Consider the following 23,332-nt stretch of genomic DNA (forward strand, 5'->3'; position numbering starts at 1 on the left):
AAATAGTATCATGACCAATTTCCAACGGAGCTGGTTTATGTTATCCATGCCCACCGTCATTTTGCACCAAATTTATGAAATTTTGGAAGCCTTTTCGAATAATTCTCTAGAAAATATTTCAATAGGTTTTAAAATTTATATTATAAATATACACACTGCAGTTATTCATAGATAAATAAAAAATATATTGTACCCTTACATCCAATCACAGCGCTCATAATTTGACTTCCTTCACCTGTCTTGGGTACACAAAAGGCCATCCTAATGCTGGGAAAATTAAATACTACCGTTTTCCCTTTAGGCTATTTACGATTAACCGCTAACTTATTTACATTATACGACCACTATACGTACTGGAAACGTTTGTACCGTTTTAGTGTTGAAAACAATTTTCATCCAAAGTTATAAAATTTCACATTAAACCCGTATACCAAAATGCGTTCTTTTGTTAGTTAGTTGTCCCTAACTACTTATTTTTCCTTTCCGATTGCGTTTTCTTTTAAATTTTGCAAAAGGTTTACGGAAATATGCAAATATCTCAAATCCTGAATATGTATCTATTGAGAAATTACGAGTATATATAGGTGTCAGTCGAATCTGTTGTTGTACTCGCTTCGGCAGTACATATACTAAAATTGGAACGATACAGAGAAGATTAGCATGGCCCCTGCGCAAGGATGACACGCAAATTCGTGAGCGTTCCATATTTTTCTTTGATCCAATATTTGTTATATACAAAGAACAGTAAGATGTTTATTTTTCATAGACGTCATCAACATTCTAAACTACATGCGAATTAATACAATCGGACATGTTCAACCGTTGTACTATCTTTTCGTCCTGGGGGAAAAAAATATAGCATCTCGGGTTTGTCAGAATACAAATCTTGTTACTTTAATATATTGTAGAGGTTTCACTACGATTTTCTTGATTGATCCTAATGATCTTGAAACTCTATAAAGGAGTTCCGTGCATGCATACAGGTGCTTATGTAATGGCTTTTTTTACAACTCGACATTTAGGCTATTTACGATTAACCGCTAACTTATTTACATTATACGACCACTATACGTACTGGAAACGTTTGTACCGTTTTAGTGTTGAAAACAATTTTCATCCAAAGTTATAAAATTTCACATTAAACCCGTATACCAAAATGCGTTCTTTTGTTAGTTAGTTGTCCCTAACTACTTATTTTTCCTTTCCGATTGCGTTTTCTTTTAAATTTTGCAAAAGGTTTACGGAAATATGCAAATATCTCAAATCCTGAATATGTATCTATTGAGAAATTACGAGTATATATAGGTGTCAGTCGAATCTGTTGTTGTACTCGCTTCGGCAGTACATATACTAAAATTGGAACGATACAGAGAAGATTAGCATGGCCCCTGCGCAAGGATGACACGCAAATTCGTGAAGCGTTCCATATTTTTCTTTGATCCAATATTTGTTATATACAAAGAACAGTAAGATGTTTATTTTTCATAGACGTCATCAACATTCTAAACTACATGCGAATTAATACAATCGGACATGTTCAACCGTTGTACTATCTTTTCGTCCTGGGGGAAAAAAATATAGCATCTCGGGTTTGTCAGAATACAAATCTTGTTACTTTAATATATTGTAGAGGTTTCACTACGATTTTCTTGATTGATCCTAATGATCTTGAAACTCTATAAAGGAGTTCCGTGCATGCGTACAGGTGCTTATGTAATGGCTTTTTTTACAACTCGACATTTAGGGAAAACGGTACTATTTATTCTGCCATAGGCGACAATACTAACATTTTCTAAATTTACCAGTTTTTATAATAAAAACCTGGATAAAACAGTTATGTGTGGTGTTAGAACTTTATTACTGTATTCTAAAAATTGAAGCCAAATAGTATCATGACCAATTTCCAACGGAGCTGGTTTATGTTATCCATGCCCACCGTCATTTTGCACCAAATTTATGAAATTTTGGAAGCCTTTTCGAATAATTCTCTAGAAAATATTTCAATAGGTTTTAAAATTTATATTATAAATTTACACACTGCAGTTATTCATAGATAAATAAAAAATATATTGTACCCTTACATCCAATCACAGCGCTCATAATTTGACTTCCTTCACCTGTCTTGGGTACACAAAAGGCCATCCTAATGCTGGGAAAATTAAATACTACCGTTTTCCCTTTAGGCTATTTACGATTAACCGCTAACTTATTTACATTATACGACCACTATACGTACTGGAAACGTTTGTACCGTTTTAGTGTTGAAAACAATTTTCATCCAAAGTTATAAAATTTCACATTAAACCCGTATACCAAAATGCGTTCTTTTGTTAGTTAGTTGTCCCTAACTACTTATTTTTCCTTTCCGATTGCGTTTTCTTTTAAATTTTGCAAAAGGTTTGCGGAAATATGCAAATATCTCAAATCCTGAATATGTATCTATTGAGAAATTACGAGTATATATAGGTGTCAGTCGAATCTGTTGTTGTACTCGCTTCGGCAGTACATATACTAAAATTGGAACGATACAGAGAAGATTAGCATGGCCCCTACGCAAGGATGACACGCAAATTCGTGAAGCGTTCCATATTTTTCTTTGATCCAATATTTGTTATATACAAAGAACAGTAAGATGTTTATTTTTCATAGACGTCATCAACATTCTAAACTACATGCGAATTAATACAATCGGACATGTTCAACCGTTGTACTATCTTTTCGTCCTGGGGGAAAAAAATATAGCATCTCGGGTTTGTCAGAATACAAATCTTGTTACTTTAATATATTCTAGAGGTTTCACTACGATTTTCTTGATTGATCCTAATGATCTTGAAACTCTATAAAGGAGTTCCGTGCATGCATACAGGTGCTTATGTAATGGCTTTTTTTACAACTCGACATTTAGGCTATTTACGATTAACCGCTAACTTATTTACATTATACGACCACTATACGTACTGGAAACGTTTGTACCGTTTTAGTGTTGAAAACAATTTTCATCCAAAGTTATAAAATTTCACATTAAACCCGTATACCAAAATGCGTTCTTTTGTTAGTTAGTTGTCCCTAACTACTTATTTTTCCTTTCCGATTGCGTTTTCTTTTAAATTTTGCAAAAGGTTTACGGAAATATGCAAATATCTCAAATCCTGAATATGTATCTATTGAGAAATTACGAGTATATATAGGTGTCAGTCGAATCTGTTGTTGTACTCGCTTCGGCAGTACATATACTAAAATTGGAACGATACAGAGAAGATTAGCATGGCCCCTGCGCAAGGATGACACGCAAATTCGTGAAGCGTTCCATATTTTTCTTTGATCCAATATTTGTTATATACAAAGAACAGTAAGATGTTTATTTTTCATAGACGTCATCAACATTCTAAACTACATGCGAATTAATACAATCGGACATGTTCAACCGTTGTACTATCTTTTCGTCCTGGGGGAAAAAAATATAGCATCTCGGGTTTGTCAGAATACAAATCTTGTTACTTTAATATATTGTAGAGGTTTCACTACGATTTTCTTGATTGATCCTAATGATCTTGAAACTCTATAAAGGAGTTCCGTGCATGCATACAGGTGCTTATGTAATGGCTTTTTTTACAACTCGACATTTAGGCTATTTACGATTAACCGCTAACTTATTTACATTATACGACCACTATACGTACTGGAAACGTTTGTACCGTTTTAGTGTTGAAAACAATTTTCATCCAAAGTTATAAAATTTCACATTAAACCCGTATACCAAAATGCGTTCTTTTGTTAGTTAGTTGTCCCTAACTACTTATTTTTCCTTTCCGATTGCGTTTTCTTTTAAATTTTGCAAAAGGTTTACGGAAATATGCAAATATCTCAAATCCTGAATATGTATCTATTGAGAAATTACGAGTATATATAGGTGTCAGTCGAATCTGTTGTTGTACTCGCTTCGGCAGTACATATACTAAAATTGGAACGATACAGAGAAGATTAGCATGGCCCCTGCGCAAGGATGACACGCAAATTCGTGAAGCGTTCCATATTTTTCTTTGATCCAATATTTGTTATATACAAAGAACAGTAAGATGTTTATTTTTCATAGACGTCATCAACATTCTAAACTACATGCGAATTAATACAATCGGACATGTTCAACCGTTGTACTATCTTTTCGTCCTGGGGGAAAAAAATATAGCATCTCGGGTTTGTCAGAATACAAATCTTGTTACTTTAATATATTGTAGAGGTTTCACTACGATTTTCTTGATTGATCCTAATGATCTTGAAACTCTATAAAGGAGTTCCGTGCATGCGTACAGGTGCTTATGTAATGGCTTTTTTTACAACTCGACATTTAGGGAAAACGGTACTATTTATTCTGCCATAGGCGACAATACTAACATTTTCTAAATTTACCAGTTTTTATAATAAAAACCTGGATAAAACAGTTATGTGTGGTGTTAGAACTTTATTACTGTATTCTAAAAATTGAAGCCAAATAGTATCATGACCAATTTCCAACGGAGCTGGTTTATGTTATCCATGCCCACCGTCATTTTGCACCAAATTTATGAAATTTTGGAAGCCTTTTCGAATAATTCTCTAGAAAATATTTCAATAGGTTTTAAAATTTATATTATAAATTTACACACTGCAGTTATTCATAGATAAATAAAAAATATATTGTACCCTTACATCCAATCACAGCGCTCATAATTTGACTTCCTTCACCTGTCTTGGGTACACAAAAGGCCATCCTAATGCTGGGAAAATTAAATACTACCGTTTTCCCTTTAGGCTATTTACGATTAACCGCTAACTTATTTACATTATACGACCACTATACGTACTGGAAACGTTTGTACCGTTTTAGTGTTGAAAACAATTTTCATCCAAAGTTATAAAATTTCACATTAAACCCGTATACCAAAATGCGTTCTTTTGTTAGTTAGTTGTCCCTAACTACTTATTTTTCCTTTCCGATTGCGTTTTCTTTTAAATTTTGCAAAAGGTTTGCGGAAATATGCAAATATCTCAAATCCTGAATATGTATCTATTGAGAAATTACGAGTATATATAGGTGTCAGTCGAATCTGTTGTTGTACTCGCTTCGGCAGTACATATACTAAAATTGGAACGATACAGAGAAGATTAGCATGGCCCCTGCGCAAGGATGACACGCAAATTCGTGAAGCGTTCCATATTTTTCTTTGATCCAATATTTGTTATATACAAAGAACAGTAAGATGTTTATTTTTCATAGACGTCATCAACATTCTAAACTACATGCGAATTAATACAATCGGACATGTTCAACCGTTGTACTATCTTTTCGTCCTGGGGGAAAAAAATATAGCATCTCGGGTTTGTCAGAATACAAATCTTGTTACTTTAATATATTCTAGAGGTTTCACTACGATTTTCTTGATTGATCCTAATGATCTTGAAACTCTATAAAGGAGTTCCGTGCATGCATACAGGTGCTTATGTAATGGCTTTTTTTACAACTCGACATTTAGGCTATTTACGATTAACCGCTAACTTATTTACATTATACGACCACTATACGTACTGGAAACGTTTGTACCGTTTTAGTGTTGAAAACAATTTTCATCCAAAGTTATAAAATTTCACATTAAACCCGTATACCAAAATGCGTTCTTTTGTTAGTTAGTTGTCCCTAACTACTTATTTTTCCTTTCCGATTGCGTTTTCTTTTAAATTTTGCAAAAGGTTTACGGAAATATGCAAATATCTCAAATCCTGAATATGTATCTATTGAGAAATTACGAGTATATATAGGTGTCAGTCGAATCTGTTGTTGTACTCGCTTCGGCAGTACATATACTAAAATTGGAACGATACAGAGAAGATTAGCATGGCCCCTGCGCAAGGATGACACGCAAATTCGTGAAGCGTTCCATATTTTTCTTTGATCCAATATTTGTTATATACAAAGAACAGTAAGATGTTTATTTTTCATAGACGTCATCAACATTCTAAACTACATGCGAATTAATACAATTGGACATGTTCAACCGTTGTACTATCTTTTCGTCCTGGGGGAAAAAAATATAGCATCTCGGGTTTGTCAGAATACAAATCTTGTTACTTTAATATATTGTAGAGGTTTCACTACGATTTTCTTGATTGATCCTAATGATCTTGAAACTCTATAAAGGAGTTCCGTGCATGCATACAGGTGCTTATGTAATGGCTTTTTTTACAACTCGACATTTAGGCTATTTACGATTAACCGCTAACTTATTTACATTATACGACCACTATACGTACTGGAAACGTTTGTACCGTTTTAGTGTTGAAAACAATTTTCATCCAAAGTTATAAAATTTCACATTAAACCCGTATACCAAAATGCGTTCTTTTGTTAGTTAGTTGTCCCTAACTACTTATTTTTCCTTTCCGATTGCGTTTTCTTTTAAATTTTGCAAAAGGTTTACGGAAATATGCAAATATCTCAAATCCTGAATATGTATCTATTGAGAAATTACGAGTATATATAGGTGTCAGTCGAATCTGTTGTTGTACTCGCTTCGGCAGTACATATACTAAAATTGGAACGATACAGAGAAGATTAGCATGGCCCCTGCGCAAGGATGACACGCAAATTCGTGAAGCGTTCCATATTTTTCTTTGATCCAATATTTGTTATATACAAAGAACAGTAAGATGTTTATTTTTCATAGACGTCATCAACATTCTAAACTACATGCGAATTAATACAATCGGACATGTTCAACCGTTGTACTATCTTTTCGTCCTGGGGGAAAAAAATATAGCATCTCGGGTTTGTCAGAATACAAATCTTGTTACTTTAATATATTGTAGAGGTTTCACTACGATTTTCTTGATTGATCCTAATGATCTTGAAACTCTATAAAGGAGTTCCGTGCATGCGTACAGGTGCTTATGTAATGGCTTTTTTTACAACTCGACATTTAGGGAAAACGGTACTATTTATTCTGCCATAGGCGACAATACTAACATTTTCTAAATTTACCAGTTTTTATAATAAAAACCTGGATAAAACAGTTATGTGTGGTGTTAGAACTTTATTACTGTATTCTAAAAATTGAAGCCAAATAGTATCATGACCAATTTCCAATGGAGCTGGTTTATGTTATCCATGCCCACCGTCATTTTGCACCAAATTTATGAAATTTTGGAAGCCTTTTCGAATAATTCTCTAGAAAATATTTCAATAGGTTTTAAAATTTATATTATAAATTTACACACTGCAGTTATTCATAGATAAATAAAAAATATATTGTACCCTTACATCCAATCACAGCGCTCATAATTTGACTTCCTTCACCTGTCTTGGGTACACAAAAGGCCATCCTAATGCTGGGAAAATTAAATACTACCGTTTTCCCTTTAGGCTATTTACGATTAACCGCTAACTTATTTACATTATACGACCACTATACGTACTGGAAACGTTTGTACCGTTTTAGTGTTGAAAACAATTTTCATCCAAAGTTATAAAATTTCACATTAAACCCGTATACCAAAATGCGTTCTTTTGTTAGTTAGTTGTCCCTAACTACTTATTTTTCCTTTCCGATTGCGTTTTCTTTTAAATTTTGCAAAAGGTTTGCGGAAATATGCAAATATCTCAAATCCTGAATATGTATCTATTGAGAAATTACGAGTATATATAGGTGTCAGTCGAATCTGTTGTTGTACTCGCTTCGGCAGTACATATACTAAAATTGGAACGATACAGAGAAGATTAGCATGGCCCCTGCGCAAGGATGACACGCAAATTCGTGAAGCGTTCCATATTTTTCTTTGATCCAATATTTGTTATATACAAAGAACAGTAAGATGTTTATTTTTCATAGACGTCATCAACATTCTAAACTACATGCGAATTAATACAATCGGACATGTTCAACCGTTGTACTATCTTTTCGTCCTGGGGGAAAAAAATATAGCATCTCGGGTTTGTCAGAATACAAATCTTGTTACTTTAATATATTCTAGAGGTTTCACTACGATTTTCTTGATTGATCCTAATGATCTTGAAACTCTATAAAGGAGTTCCGTGCATGCATACAGGTGCTTATGTAATGGCTTTTTTTACAACTCGACATTTAGGCTATTTACGATTAACCGCTAACTTATTTACATTATACGACCACTATACGTACTGGAAACGTTTGTACCGTTTTAGTGTTGAAAACAATTTTCATCCAAAGTTATAAAATTTCACATTAAACCCGTATACCAAAATGCGTTCTTTTGTTAGTTAGTTGTCCCTAACTACTTATTTTTCCTTTCCGATTGCGTTTTCTTTTAAATTTTGCAAAAGGTTTACGGAAATATGCAAATATCTCAAATCCTGAATATGTATCTATTGAGAAATTACGAGTATATATAGGTGTCAGTCGAATCTGTTGTTGTACTCGCTTCGGCAGTACATATACTAAAATTGGAACGATACAGAGAAGATTAGCATGGCCCCTGCGCAAGGATGACACGCAAATTCGTGAAGCGTTCCATATTTTTCTTTGATCCAATATTTGTTATATACAAAGAACAGTAAGATGTTTATTTTTCATAGACGTCATCAACATTCTAAACTACATGCGAATTAATACAATCGGACATGTTCAACCGTTGTACTATCTTTTCGTCCTGGGGGAAAAAAATATAGCATCTCGGGTTTGTCAGAATACAAATCTTGTTACTTTAATATATTGTAGAGGTTTCACTACGATTTTCTTGATTGATCCTAATGATCTTGAAACTCTATAAAGGAGTTCCGTGCATGCATACAGGTGCTTATGTAATGGCTTTTTTTACAACTCGACATTTAGGCTATTTACGATTAACCGCTAACTTATTTACATTATACGACCACTATACGTACTGGAAACGTTTGTACCGTTTTAGTGTTGAAAACAATTTTCATCCAAAGTTATAAAATTTCACATTAAACCCGTATACCAAAATGCGTTCTTTTGTTAGTTAGTTGTCCCTAACTACTTATTTTTCCTTTCCGATTGCGTTTTCTTTTAAATTTTGCAAAAGGTTTACGGAAATATGCAAATATCTCAAATCCTGAATATGTATCTATTGAGAAATTACGAGTATATATAGGTGTCAGTCGAATCTGTTGTTGTACTCGCTTCGGCAGTACATATACTAAAATTGGAACGATACAGAGAAGATTAGCATGGCCCCTGCGCAAGGATGACACGCAAATTCGTGAAGCGTTCCATATTTTTCTTTGATCCAATATTTGTTATATACAAAGAACAGTAAGATGTTTATTTTTCATAGACGTCATCAACATTCTAAACTACATGCGAATTAATACAATCGGACATGTTCAACCGTTGTACTATCTTTTCGTCCTGGGGGAAAAAAATATAGCATCTCGGGTTTGTCAGAATACAAATCTTGTTACTTTAATATATTGTAGAGGTTTCACTACGATTTTCTTGATTGATCCTAATGATCTTGAAACTCTATAAAGGAGTTCCGTGCATGCGTACAGGTGCTTATGTAATGGCTTTTTTTACAACTCGACATTTAGGGAAAACGGTACTATTTATTCTGCCATAGGCGACAATACTAACATTTTCTAAATTTACCAGTTTTTATAATAAAAACCTGGATAAAACAGTTATGTGTGGTGTTAGAACTTTATTACTGTATTCTAAAAATTGAAGCCAAATAGTATCATGACCAATTTCCAACGGAGCTGGTTTATGTTATCCATGCCCACCGTCATTTTGCACCAAATTTATGAAATTTTGGAAGCCTTTTCGAATAATTCTCTAGAAAATATTTCAATAGGTTTTAAAATTTATATTATAAATTTACACACTGCAGTTATTCATAGATAAATAAAAAATATATTGTACCCTTACATCCAATCACAGCGCTCATAATTTGACTTCCTTCACCTGTCTTGGGTACACAAAAGGCCATCCTAATGCTGGGAAAATTAAATACTACCGTTTTCCCTTTAGGCTATTTACGATTAACCGCTAACTTATTTACATTATACGACCACTATACGTACTGGAAACGTTTGTACCGTTTTAGTGTTGAAAACAATTTTCATCCAAAGTTATAAAATTTCACATTAAACCCGTATACCAAAATGCGTTCTTTTGTTAGTTAGTTGTCCCTAACTACTTATTTTTCCTTTCCGATTGCGTTTTCTTTTAAATTTTGCAAAAGGTTTACGGAAATATGCAAATATCTCAAATCCTGAATATGTATCTATTGAGAAATTACGAGTATATATAGGTGTCAGTCGAATCTGTTGTTGTACTCGCTTCGGCAGTACATATACTAAAATTGGAACGATACAGAGAAGATTAGCATGGCCCCTGCGCAAGGATGACACGCAAATTCGTGAAGCGTTCCATATTTTTCTTTGATCCAATATTTGTTATATACAAAGAACAGTAAGATGTTTATTTTTCATAGACGTCATCAACATTCTAAACTACATGCGAATTAATACAATCGGACATGTTCAACCGTTGTACTATCTTTTCGTCCTGGGGGAAAAAAATATAGCATCTCGGGTTTGTCAGAATACAAATCTTGTTACTTTAATATATTGTAGAGGTTTCACTACGATTTTCTTGATTGATCCTAATGATCTTGAAACTCTATAAAGGAGTTCCGTGCATGCGTACAGGTGCTTATGTAATGGCTTTTTTTACAACTCGACATTTAGGGAAAACGGTACTATTTATTCTGCCATAGGCGACAATACTAACATTTTCTAAATTTACCAGTTTTTATAATAAAAACCTGGATAAAACAGTTATGTGTGGTGTTAGAACTTTATTACTGTATTCTAAAAATTGAAGCCAAATAGTATCATGACCAATTTCCAACGGAGCTGGTTTATGTTATCCATGCCACCCGTCATTTTGCACCAAATTTATGAAATTTTGGAAGCCTTTTCGAATAATTCTCTAGAAAATATTTCAATAGGTTTTAAAATTTATATTATAAATTTACACACTGCAGTTATTCATAGATAAATAAAAAATATATTGTACCCTTACATCCAATCACAGCGCTCATAATTTGACTTCCTTCACCTGTCTTGGGTACACAAAAGGCCATCCTAATGCTGGGAAAATTAAATACTACCGTTTTCCCTTTAGGCTATTTACGATTAACCGCTAACTTATTTACATTATACGACCACTATACGTACTGGAAACGTTTGTACCGTTTTAGTGTTGAAAACAATTTTCATCCAAAGTTATAAAATTTCACATTAAACCCGTATACCAAAATGCGTTCTTTTGTTAGTTAGTTGTCCCTAACTACTTATTTTTCCTTTCCGATTGCGTTTTCTTTTAAATTTTGCAAAAGGTTTACGGAAATATGCAAATATCTCAAATCCTGAATATGTATCTATTGAGAAATTACGAGTATATATAGGTGTCAGTCGAATCTGTTGTTGTACTCGCTTCGGCAGTACATATACTAAAATTGGAACGATACAGAGAAGATTAGCATGGCCCCTGCGCAAGGATGACACGCAAATTCGTGAAGCGTTCCATATTTTTCTTTGATCCAATATTTGTTATATACAAAGAACAGTAAGATGTTTATTTTTCATAGACGTCATCAACATTCTAAACTACATGCGAATTAATACAATCGGACATGTTCAACCGTTGTACTATCTTTTCGTCCTGGGGGAAAAAAATATAGCATCTCGGGTTTGTCAGAATACAAATCTTGTTACTTTAATATATTGTAGAGGTTTCACTACGATTTTCTTGATTGATCCTAATGATCTTGAAACTCTATAAAGGAGTTCCGTGCATGCATACAGGTGCTTATGTAATGGCTTTTTTTAACAACTCGACATTTAGGCTATTTACGATTAACCGCTAACTTATTTACATTATACGACCACTATACGTACTGGAAACGTTTGTACCGTTTTAGTGTTGAAAACAATTTTCATCCAAAGTTATAAAATTTCACATTAGACCCGTATACCAAAATGCGTTCTTTTGTTAGTTAGTTGTCCCTAACTACTTATTTTTCCTTTCCGATTGCGTTTTCTTTTAAATTTTGCAAAAGGTTTACGGAAATATGCAAATATCTCAAATCCTGAATATGTATCTATTGAGAAATTACGAGTATATATAGGTGTCAGTCGAATCTGTTGTTGTACTCGCTTCGGCAGTACATATACTAAAATTGGAACGATACAGAGAAGATTAGCATGGCCCCTGCGCAAGGATGACACGCAAATTCGTGAAGCGTTCCATATTTTTCTTTGATCCAATATTTGTTATATACAAAGAACAGTAAGATGTTTATTTTTCATAGACGTCATCAACATTCTAAACTACATGCGAATTAATACAATCGGACATGTTCAACCGTTGTACTATCTTTTCGTCCTGGGGGAAAAAAATATAGCATCTCGGGTTTGTCAGAATACAAATCTTGTTACTTTAATATATTGTAGAGGTTTCACTACGATTTTCTTGATTGATCCTAATGATCTTGAAACTCTATAAAGGAGTTCCGTGCATGCGTACAGGTGCTTATGTAATGGCTTTTTTTACAACTCGACATTTAGGGAAAACGGTACTATTTATTCTGCCATAGGCGACAATACTAACATTTTCTAAATTTACCAGTTTTTATAATAAAAACCTGGATAAAACAGTTATGTGTGGTGTTAGAACTTTATTACTGTATTCTAAAAATTGAAGCCAAATAGTATCATGACCAATTTCCAACGGAGCTGGTTTATGTTATCCATGCCACCCGTCATTTTGCACCAAATTTATGAAATTTTGGAAGCCTTTTCGAATAATTCTCTAGAAAATATTTCAATAGGTTTTAAAATTTATATTATAAATTTACACACTGCAGTTATTCATAGATAAATAAAAAATATATTGTACCCTTACATCCAATCACAGCGCTCATAATTTGACTTCCTTCACCTGTCTTGGGTACACAAAAGGCCATCCTAATGCTGGGAAAATTAAATACTACCGTTTTCCCTTTAGGCTATTTACGATTAACCGCTAACTTATTTACATTATACGACCACTATACGTACTGGAAACGTTTGTACCGTTTTAGTGTTGAAAACAATTTTCATCCAAAGTTATAAAATTTCACATTAAACCCGTATACCAAAATGCGTTCTTTTGTTAGTTAGTTGTCCCTAACTACTTATTTTTCCTTTCCGATTGCGTTTTCTTTTAAATTTTGCAAAAGGTTTACGGAAATATGCAAATATCTCAAATCCTGAATATGTATCTATTGAGAAATTACGAGTATATATAGGTGTCAGTCGAATCTGTTGTTGTACTCGCTTCGGCAGTACATATACTAAAATTGGAACGATACAGAGAAGATTAGCATGGCCCCTGCGCAAATGGTCTCACCCAATCTGCGCTGTTTTCTATCGAGATCTGAATGAGAGAAACACGTGGAAAAATATAAATTGTCTTGAAGTTCTGAAAATAATAGGACTCTTTTTTTAACCTTTTTAATACTTTTTTTTTATTTTGAAATTATAGCAGATAATTTGAATGTTCGTTTTTAAAATTTATTACAATAAAACCTTTCCTGTATTTTTGTTTATTAGGAATTGTTTCCCGAGTTAAAGATTTGTTTAGAGCAACCTAAAGTGAGGATATGATCCGGGAACGTTTTTCTTAAAAGATGAAGACAAAGAGGAAAGATTCATTAAAAATATCGCAGAAAGTGTTCTGAACGAGAATATACGCTACTATTAGTAAAAGGTGAACAATAAACTCCTATAAGTAAATGAAACTGTCTTTATGATCAAAGTTGCAAACAACCAAGGATTTGTATAAACTAAACAAATCCTCAGTTATACAACTATGAAGGTGACTAAGGGGAAAGAAATCAAAAAAATTAAAAGGTAAATATACAACCAAACATATAAACAAATAGGCAAAGGAACAAAATAATCATAAACAGATGATATCGTTTTGTAAAATTTTATTCAAGCAAATTTAAGCACAAAATTATACAAAAATTCACATAGTATACTTACTTTTAAAATAGTACCATAATGTTTTCAAACAAACCATGAAAAAAGACTGTGTCATTTTGGTCTTTTGTGGATAGTTGTCTCCTTGGCATTCATACCACATCTTCTTTTTTATATGTAATATCTCATAAAGCTTACATGTGATACTCTAGCTTATTTCTCTTGTTTGGTAACAAATAAAAATAGTATTCCATTTTATTGTTTAATTTTGTCTTTTGCCAACAAAAATCTAAGAATTATAAAGATCAAATGTTTCCTAAAAAATATATGAAAAAATCTTCATTTTTTACAATTGCTGTTATTTTAATAGTTCTTTAATTACAGTCTTAAAAGTAGATATATCCGAGAGAGAGAAAATTGTTGCTTGATAGATTCAAGGTAAGATATTATAGTTAAACTAAATAAGTTAGAATAAAGTCAAAGTGACAGAAAAATACTAGAGAATATACAAAGGGTCTATCATCTCAGAAGTATACAGACTGACACCGATGATATATTGTGTAAAATAACAAGGAGTGACTGTATAAAATATGAAGATTGTTTTACTTTCATAGAATAGAAAGTAAAATCACAAAAATACTGAACTCAGAGGAAAATCAATTTGGAAAGTCCATAATCACATGGCAAAATCAAAAAACAAAACGCATCAAAAACGAATGGACAAGAACTGTCATATTCCTGACTTGGTACAGGCATTTTCAAATGTAGAAAATGGTGGATTAAACCTGGTTCTATAGCGCTAACCCTCTCACTTTAATAACAGTCTCATCAAATTCCGTTACATTTACATGATGCGTTAAATAAACAGTCACAATCAATAAAATAGTCAAAATATGGGAACATCAGTCATCATCGTATAGCAATTTAACAGGACACAACAACATCTACTATCTACGAACACATACGAAAGCACTTATACATGTTTTTATTTAAACAAAATCAATGACTATTTGCCAGCAACTTGAATGTTTCTTAATAAATGATAAGGTATGTAGGCTATTAATATTTATAGACAATATAGTAATGTTCACAGTACATTTATACAAATCCTATCCCCTCAGGAAACTTGAATTGTTATACATTTGACATATAAACAGTATTTTTTCATAAGGTATTGCAGTTTTTTGTGAGACTAAGTATTTTTAGTCATTTTAAATGATTTAAATGTTGCTGTCTTTTTGTTGGTTCACTATTTGCACTATGCCAAATCAGCTCATAAATTTAAAATTGAATTCACTATACACAAATGAGATGTGGTTTGATTGCCAATGAGACAATTACCACTGTTTAAATGAAGTAGATGTAAGAAATTGTAGACAACTCTATGGCTTTCAACAATGAGAACAGTAGTTCGTGCTATATTATTTTTTTACTTGTCTTTATCATTATTACTTTAAAGTTTTATCTGAGTTTTTTTTTGGATATTAATACACCTTATCGCTACTTGACCGCCATTACTGGACATAACACTGGGTCCCGTAAAATTTTGGCGTCATAATACAGCATAGCTGATGCCACAATAGAAAGATTATTGTTGTATGACGTCAATAATTTGAGCGGGACATATTCTGGGATCAGCAAGGATTAGCGATAAAGTGTATTAGACAAGGCTCTGTACTTATACATCCCGTCATTCATTGTTCTTTAATTTTAGCAGTCTTGTCATTCCTTTTTGACAAGCTTTGTCTATATGCCTTTTTGTTTCATATGACATGGTTCTGTACCTATACATCCTGTCATTGTGTTATAGTGTCATGGTAAATGTTTGTTTACACATTTGAGTATTTTTATATATAATTATATAAAACACGATGTTGACTGCTGTTCCGATACTTATATTTTTTACATTTTTACCTATTAATTCTGTTTTGTTAAATCATTGTGGTTAATATAATAGATTTTTTTGCAACAGCCATACAAGTGAGAGGTTTTGCTTGCTTTAAAACCAGGATTAAGCCACCATTTTCTACGAAGAAAATGCCTTTACCAAGTCAGGAATATGACAGTTATTGTCAATTCGTTTGATATATTTGAGCTTTTAATTTGGCCATTTGATTACGGACTTCCCGTTTTAAGAACATTAACTATTTACAAAACTATTTACACAAACTAATGAGATAAACAGTTTACAAAAATTAGAAAGATGAACTATGTTAAAAAATTAATAAAAGATAAACCATTTACAAATATTATTAAAAGACTCAATGCATCTGTTTTAGGGAAAAACATGTTAGAGAAAATATTGCGAAAAATAATTTAATCTAGTTAATTGAATTTGGATACCACAAATAATTTGGGACTTCGGTTTCTCTCGGTCTCACACCAAGCTACTTTAAAATAAATGTGTTCTTTAACTATTTGAAAATTGGAGTAGACTATACACGGGCATACATGCTTTTCATCATAATGTTAAATTTGGAATTTACTCCAATAAGTTTATAGTTTATAAATAGTATGTAAATGAGATTCAGAATCAACAGCTCTCTGAAAATCATCAAAGCAAACATTAGGTGTTTTAGAATTATTTTTCACATATTTTTTAATAACCAGATTTTGTAAGACATTTTGTATGTAAAAAGCCAACCATGTTTAATATTTTCCCTATTAGATTTGAGTGTAATTATTTATACTGGTTTGGAAAATTCTATGAAGTTCAAGACAAAGGTATAAATTACTGGTAAGACAAAAAATATCTTCGTCAACCAATTTAATCCTTGAATTTATTAAACCCTATGCATTTGATACCAGTGTTGTTCCATAAAGTTTTGTTTTAGGTCTTTTTAGAGTCCATTTTATTGAATAATAAGGGAGATGTTAACGCATAAATTAAGCACATTTTACTATTTGACATAGCAGAATGAGCTTACTATAAACGCTGTGTACTATAAACGATAAAAACATTTTTGATCGACTTTACCTTGAATACGTACAGCTCATGTGACCCACATTGAGATGGTCCAGCGTCGCAGCACGCTTTAACAAAAGCAACTACTCAACAGAGCTTGGAACAGTTACAACTCTTTTAGAATAATTAAAACTGACATCACTAGAAACTAGAAGAAAATTGGCACATACAACACTCTTTAATAAAGCCATGCATTCAAATAGTTGCTTTACCTATTCCATCATGTTGGAAGACGTCAAAGTTATAATACTTGAGTGATGGGTCAAAGTACCCTTTTCGCAATATTACTTTCTACAAAATCGTCTTTGTTTGTTAAAATCTTTTGTGTCACATGTCGTTATGCTGTGTGTCTGTAATGTATGTTTAAATAGTATAGGCTGCTGGGAATATGACAGCTGTTTTTCACTACTTCCGATGATTGGTAGCGTTTGTTTGTTTCAGTTTTGATGGACTGATAACTAGTAATTTCTTGTTGGCCCTATCTAGCTTGCTGTTCGATGTGAGCCAAAGCTCGGTGTTTAAGACCGTACTTTGACCTATAATGGTTTAAATTGGTCTCAATGCTTTTCCACCTCGTACTTTGTTTTGCCTTTTTATCTTATTTTATGCAAGCTTCAATGATGAGTCTTTTTTTAAGACTAATCGCGTGTCTGGCGAAAATACAAAATTTCAATCCCTGTTTCTATGATGAGTTTATTTACTTTCAACTAACTTTACTTGAATGAGAAGTAATCTTATTGGAACTAATACTAACTCATACTTTCTATAAAAAAAAGTTCATCGAAAGCTAGCAAGATTTTGTTGATATATATATATATATCATTGGTATTGACGTTGTCTTTGATCTTGATAACGTGTTGTTCTTTAATTTTCTGTAAGAATATTACTGTTAAGTCTGTTTTTGCTGATATCCATTTGGCGTGGTTCTGTACTTAAACATCTCGTCAGGGTGTTATTGTTCTTTGTTAATTTGTGTATTATAGCTAATGTGCCTTGAGCATATACACCTTATCGTGTATCTTAGTTACATATTTGGTTGTTATTAAAGTGATTAAAACCAAACACTATGTTAACTGCTGTACCCCCTATTTTTGACTCAATTAATCAAAGTTATCAGAGTATTTACTCTTATTGTCATCGTATTCCCCACTGTCATGGTCAGCATCATCTTAGAAACCAGTTAGTTAAAATGTGTGCCCTTGTTGTTCTTACTAATCCCGTTACCTCTTCATTGTTTACATTAAAAACTGCTTGAATACTTATATCAGCAATTTCTAACACTTCTTTGACTCTATCTTCAGTCTTGGCCTGAAGTCTTCTCCTTGGATTTGCCTCATATCAATTGTCAACACATTTATTGATCAGCTTTCTTGCCTCTTTCACTGGAGGTCTATTTATGGACACTTACAGTACACCTGAAAGCATACTATCCTTCAGTGTACTTCGGAAGTGTGTCTTGACACGCTTTACTTCTGAAGCTCAACGTTCAGGCCAATATAGCACTTTTGCAGCCATCTGAGATAATCTAGGGAAAGTTTACCCTTTGTCTGAAGGATTTCGAAGGTTCTTTATTCTTTTAAAGACAATTTCTGTGGTGTTTTTCTGTCGTCTTAGAAGAACATCTTCATTTAAACTATAAATAATGGTACTTGTAGCTCATCCATTCAGAATAAAGTTTATTCTTTACCTCCCCATCTCAAGCTAAAAATTATTGGTCCAAAAAGTGGTGCTGCCTCATCATATCTCTAACTCAAGCTGATTCTTAAGGCTTCAATTTCTTATAGACTGTTTTTATTGATATCTGTCTTATTCAAGTTGATTCTTAAGGCTTCAAATTTTTATAGACTTTTTATTGATATCCATTTGACGTGGTTTTGTACTTGGAACATTATTGTTCTATAATTCTTTATTTTTTGGCATTTCTAATGTACTTTTTCGGATGCCTTTTGGTATTTCTTGTGATACATATGACTTGTCTCTTTTCTTATTCATCCCGTAATTGTGATAATGTCAAATATTTTTGTCTTTCATTTTTGCTAATGTGCTTTGACGATTTCTTTTTTTATGTTTCTGTGCTACACTTATGACGTGGCTCTGTACTTATACATCCTGTTTTTGTAAATTTGTGTATTCTTGTTTTTAATCATTTTTGCTATTATGCTTGGTCTTTATGCTGCATTGGGTTTATTAGCTTAAACTAATAGTGATTAAGATGATAAAAGTATGTTGACTGGTGTATCCCTATTTTCGCCATTTTTCTTATTATGTCTGTTTTGTTCACACATCGTTCTCAATATCATGGAATTTGATGATACTGACATACAAGTGAGGGGTTTAGCTAGATTTTCTACAAGGTTTATATCCTCTACCAATTCAGGAATATGATAGTTGTATAACATTGTTTGAGAATTTGAATGTGCCATTTGAAAAGGGACTTTCGGTTTGGAATTTTCCTCAGATTTTTTTTCAGTGGGTTTAAAATTCAGGTTATCGTTAAATCTGGTTTTATTGGGGGGGGGGGGGGGGCAATTTCGACTTTGACTACTTTCCTTATCCAAACATAATTTATTGTTCCTGCTTGACAAGATTTGCTTAGTTTTGCTAAAATTGGCAATATTTCTTTTTGAATAAAAATGCTGGTAGCAAATCTGACATTTCTCATCTTTAAAAGGCATGTGGCACCAACATCTTTCTCAAGCATTGCATTATTGCTGGAAAGTCGATAACATCACTCAACTGCTGCGTTTATAAATGACAAACATTTAGTGTGCAAGCCTTTTTGACTTCTGATAATTTTGCTATTTCCATCTGGACTCTTGATGTTGTCCGTTTCGAAGAATCTTAAAAAGATAGCAAATAAGATTTAGAATTTAAATGAGGAATAATTATCAAAGGTACCAAGATTGTAATTTATTACGCCAGACGTTTTTGTTAAAGAGCAGACAACAGCAGAAGGCTACTAATGGGTCTTCAACGCAGCGAAAAAATCCCGAAGTATGTCAGTTGTGTCCGTACAAATTGACGGTTTTTGTTTGAATCTCGGCCAATCAATTTTGCATAATCTACTCAAATAAGGGTCTCTCTTGAAGGTATTACTACTCAGTCACGTATGGTTGTAATTGTGAATTTAAATCAAGTGTCCTGTGTTAGAATAGCGTTCCTCTTTCACTGACCTTTTCAAAAAAAACTATTACAAAATGCCTACCTTTGTTTACAATGCCCTCTTATTCAATTTGTCCTTCCAGTTCTGATTGATTCGGACAGTTGGGTTTAAAATTGGAACACTGCAATCTTTGCGCCGACCGGGCAAGGTCGTTAAAAACTTCCATCATCAACACGCCGTAGAGACACGTTAAAATAAAAAGGGACAGTCAAATTTTGAAAAACAATTGTGTCTTATCTATTGTCGACTTGATCGGTGCTTAAATAATACTATGATCGCTGTACTTGAAAATAGGATATCTACCCGGAAATTGTTCTGCGTGTTGGACATTTATTTCCTAGTCTTTTGAAGAGTAATCTTAATCCAAGAGAAAGTGATGAATTATGAACTAAATTGAATAAACAGAAAAAAGGAGATATAACCTAGTAAGTAATAAACAAAAGAGTTGTGAGCCAGAATGTCCGTTTTCGAAAATAAACAGAAAATTTAAAATGAAAGAAATTATAGTATACTAGCTTTTCTCATCGATCAAAAGTTGATGTATCAGGCGGTTATGTAAAAGAAGGTCTCGACTTTTTTCTATATAAAGTTTACCGAATTGGTGATAAATATTCCGAATGAACTTCAATAAATATTACACGATGACCATAAAGTATAGATTCTAGGTACTGACGTTGTTTTATCATCTCAATTAAGTTTTATGTTATTCAGCTTTTAATTGCATATAAATCATTACTTTTACGGATCATTAGTTAATTGTGGTAATATTCATTTTACGTGGCTCGGTACTTATACATTCCGTCATTGTGTTAATGCTCTACAGTAAAACATATCGACAATGTGCTTTCTTTATATTTATGCTTTTTTTTTCTTTTTTGACAAATTATGTTGTGTAGTACAAGATAACAACACATTGTTGACTGTTGTCTCCCTTCTTTTGACACTTTTTACCGATTTGTCGATCATTTGCAATATCCACGTGCACGGATAGACGCATACGTTCAGGTTGGGATTTATGTAAACTAATGATTTAGCCCTGATCCACATTTAACAGAGGTGTGGGCTAGCGGGACGGCTGCAGTGCAGGCGATTTAGTGTCACGATATCTCAGTAGCATGGGTTCGAATCCCGGCGTGGGAAGAAAAAAAATTGCGAAAGCAAATTTACAGATCTAACATTGTTGGGTTGATGTTTAGACGAGTAGTATATATCTATATAGTTAAAACACCAAATTTTCATGTTTTTGTAATGAAGGACTATATCTGTGTATCTTTTTCTTATATGAATATAAACGATCATATCGAATACACATTGCCTACGAAAATTGACAATAATATTATTTATCAATAATATTGTGCTTTATTTCCAAAGGCGGGTTTAGTGAGTTCAAATTTACATGTATTGTTGACAATATATTGTCCAGGACCCACTTATCAAATTGCTACCGAAACATTACCCGACCCCTTTTTCTAACTTTCTAGATTCATTTCTGTATTCTTTATCTTCAAGACATATTCTGTAATTACATCATGTGTGTATTCAGTATTACCCCATTCTTAAATGTTTGCAGTAACCCAAAAAAAAGAAAAGGGAAAAGTTATGCTCAAAATAAACATAGCCAGAAATTAGTGGTGCTTTTGCTAATTAATATTCATAATATGTAAATTAGAGTTGTACCACGTGATAATAGTTTGAACTGGACTGGCTTTATTTCACTAAAATCTTTAAAATTCGGATATTATAAGTTGTCCGTCACAGAGTCCTTATTTACAATCACTCTAATATTTTCGTAAAGTTGTCAGGCGGTCAAAATCAAAACATTGAACGCGAATTTAGTGGTTTTTTTGTGAGTTTATTCTTCTTGAAATAGGAACATTTTAACTTTACGTGGGAACCTAAAGTTCAACGACTACACATACAAGGTTTCGACTTGCTTATTCTTTGGACATTCAAGTTTCAACCTGTTTTTCTAATGACATTGTAAGCCAATTTTTAACACGAAGTTAGCAAATTCGACGTTTCAGCCATTTGAGCCTGTATTAAAAGCCTCTCGATTCGAATTTTAAAATAGCTCAGGAACCTTGATTTTTACAACAACAGTCATTATGTTTCGTTTAAATGGTGTGTTTTGTTGTGTATATCTATTTTCTGCCCCGGCAACCTGTCTATCACTTAAATTAAAATTAAAACGGACATTGTTTTAAAATTCTCTATCATTTTAATATAATTTCCGTGATATAATATTCAAATAAGCAAAGCTGAGTTGATGTCTGGATATGATAAGTGTTTTTTAAAAGGGGGCGCACACCCGTAAAATCCGCCCCTGTCAAAATCCTTTATTTTGTGGTCTATATATTTTTTAAACAAATAAAATACAAACCCCAATTACCTGTTAAAGGTTCCATCCCTTACCAACATTTCATATCTTGTTACCAATGTAGATATATAATTGTACTGCATGATTCCAAAGATATCATGTTGAGGTTTGTAAAAGTATTTATATATTTCGGCATTAATTGTCTAGTTTAAATTTTTTGGGACCTTTCAATATTTCTGGCCATGCGTTATTTCAAGACTCGCATCATCGTCCGAAAATTCCTGATGTTGCTGTTCTGGCTGAGCATCTCCACCTAGATCCCTTCAATGACGGTGATCCCTCTCTCATTAATATTTTGTCTTTGAGCTGGGATTCTGCGAGGTGCTGGTTGTTGGTTGTTACTCGAAGACGATGGCTGCTCTCTAGAAATGGGTGTCCTGATGCGAGATTTGGAGGGCTGATTTAAAAAGGCGAAGGATTGCTTGCGTAATGTTGACGGTGGGGTTGTGAGATGTTGATGACATATTGTTCTATGTAGGCTTCATAAAAGGACCAGTCTGGTGTTTTAGAGAGTTGGACGACTGGGTGCCGGAAGTGGATTAGTGACTGGCTATGTGATATGAACAACTGTTTGAAAGACGGCTGGTTATTAATACTATATAAATGAGTCAATTTTATTAAATGATTTAATTTTGGCGTTTTTTTAAATATACGATTAATATTGGTGTGGTTGACAATGTGTGTTCTAGGGGACAGTTTCAGGCTTTTTTTTCTGGCATTGACTCTCTCAACAATGTAGTGGAACTTGATTGGGTTGAAGTCACATTTGTCAGCGTATGTTCCATTACCTGGTCAGAGAGTGGAAGATCATGATGGGAAGACTCA

At 33.0% G+C, this 23,332-nt stretch overlaps 14 non-coding genes and 1 pseudogene across 14 annotated transcripts; all 15 read left to right on the top strand.

Annotated features, from left to right (window-relative positions):
- The first annotated feature begins 605 nt into the window (after positions 1 to 605).
- LOC134688631 (U6 spliceosomal RNA) lies at positions 606 to 711 on the top strand. The gene has a single exon (XR_010101851.1). It is a non-coding gene; the product is annotated as a U6 spliceosomal RNA (small nuclear RNA).
- Positions 712 to 1,326: 615 nt separating this feature from the next.
- On the top strand, positions 1,327 to 1,433 carry LOC134688614 (U6 spliceosomal RNA). The gene has a single exon (XR_010101834.1). It is a non-coding gene; the product is annotated as a U6 spliceosomal RNA (small nuclear RNA).
- Positions 1,434 to 2,487: 1,054 nt separating this feature from the next.
- LOC134688630 (U6 spliceosomal RNA) lies at positions 2,488 to 2,594 on the top strand. Its single transcript, XR_010101850.1, has one exon. It is a non-coding gene; the product is annotated as a U6 spliceosomal RNA (small nuclear RNA).
- Positions 2,595 to 3,209: 615 nt separating this feature from the next.
- On the top strand, positions 3,210 to 3,316 carry LOC134688615 (U6 spliceosomal RNA). Its single transcript, XR_010101835.1, has one exon. It is a non-coding gene; the product is annotated as a U6 spliceosomal RNA (small nuclear RNA).
- A 615-nt stretch (positions 3,317 to 3,931) lies between these two features.
- LOC134688616 (U6 spliceosomal RNA) lies at positions 3,932 to 4,038 on the top strand. Its single transcript, XR_010101836.1, has one exon. It is a non-coding gene; the product is annotated as a U6 spliceosomal RNA (small nuclear RNA).
- Positions 4,039 to 5,092: 1,054 nt separating this feature from the next.
- Positions 5,093 to 5,199, top strand: LOC134688617 (U6 spliceosomal RNA). Its single transcript, XR_010101837.1, has one exon. It is a non-coding gene; the product is annotated as a U6 spliceosomal RNA (small nuclear RNA).
- Positions 5,200 to 5,814: 615 nt separating this feature from the next.
- Positions 5,815 to 5,921, top strand: LOC134688618 (U6 spliceosomal RNA). Its single transcript, XR_010101838.1, has one exon. It is a non-coding gene; the product is annotated as a U6 spliceosomal RNA (small nuclear RNA).
- Positions 5,922 to 6,536: 615 nt separating this feature from the next.
- On the top strand, positions 6,537 to 6,643 carry LOC134688619 (U6 spliceosomal RNA). Its single transcript, XR_010101839.1, has one exon. It is a non-coding gene; the product is annotated as a U6 spliceosomal RNA (small nuclear RNA).
- Positions 6,644 to 7,697: 1,054 nt separating this feature from the next.
- On the top strand, positions 7,698 to 7,804 carry LOC134688620 (U6 spliceosomal RNA). The gene has a single exon (XR_010101840.1). It is a non-coding gene; the product is annotated as a U6 spliceosomal RNA (small nuclear RNA).
- A 615-nt stretch (positions 7,805 to 8,419) lies between these two features.
- LOC134688621 (U6 spliceosomal RNA) lies at positions 8,420 to 8,526 on the top strand. Its single transcript, XR_010101841.1, has one exon. It is a non-coding gene; the product is annotated as a U6 spliceosomal RNA (small nuclear RNA).
- A 615-nt stretch (positions 8,527 to 9,141) lies between these two features.
- LOC134688622 (U6 spliceosomal RNA) lies at positions 9,142 to 9,248 on the top strand. The gene has a single exon (XR_010101842.1). It is a non-coding gene; the product is annotated as a U6 spliceosomal RNA (small nuclear RNA).
- Positions 9,249 to 10,302: 1,054 nt separating this feature from the next.
- On the top strand, positions 10,303 to 10,409 carry LOC134688624 (U6 spliceosomal RNA). The gene has a single exon (XR_010101844.1). It is a non-coding gene; the product is annotated as a U6 spliceosomal RNA (small nuclear RNA).
- Positions 10,410 to 11,463: 1,054 nt separating this feature from the next.
- Positions 11,464 to 11,570, top strand: LOC134688625 (U6 spliceosomal RNA). Its single transcript, XR_010101845.1, has one exon. It is a non-coding gene; the product is annotated as a U6 spliceosomal RNA (small nuclear RNA).
- A 616-nt stretch (positions 11,571 to 12,186) lies between these two features.
- On the top strand, positions 12,187 to 12,293 carry LOC134688626 (U6 spliceosomal RNA). The gene has a single exon (XR_010101846.1). It is a non-coding gene; the product is annotated as a U6 spliceosomal RNA (small nuclear RNA).
- Positions 12,294 to 13,347: 1,054 nt separating this feature from the next.
- On the top strand, positions 13,348 to 13,417 carry LOC134688635 (U6 spliceosomal RNA; annotated as a pseudogene).
- Positions 13,418 to 23,332: the final 9,915 nt, after the last annotated feature.

This window comes from Mytilus trossulus, chromosome 10 (genome assembly GCF_036588685.1).
Source record: "Mytilus trossulus isolate FHL-02 chromosome 10, PNRI_Mtr1.1.1.hap1, whole genome shotgun sequence".
NCBI classification, from domain to species: Eukaryota; Metazoa; Mollusca; class Bivalvia; order Mytilida; family Mytilidae; genus Mytilus; species Mytilus trossulus.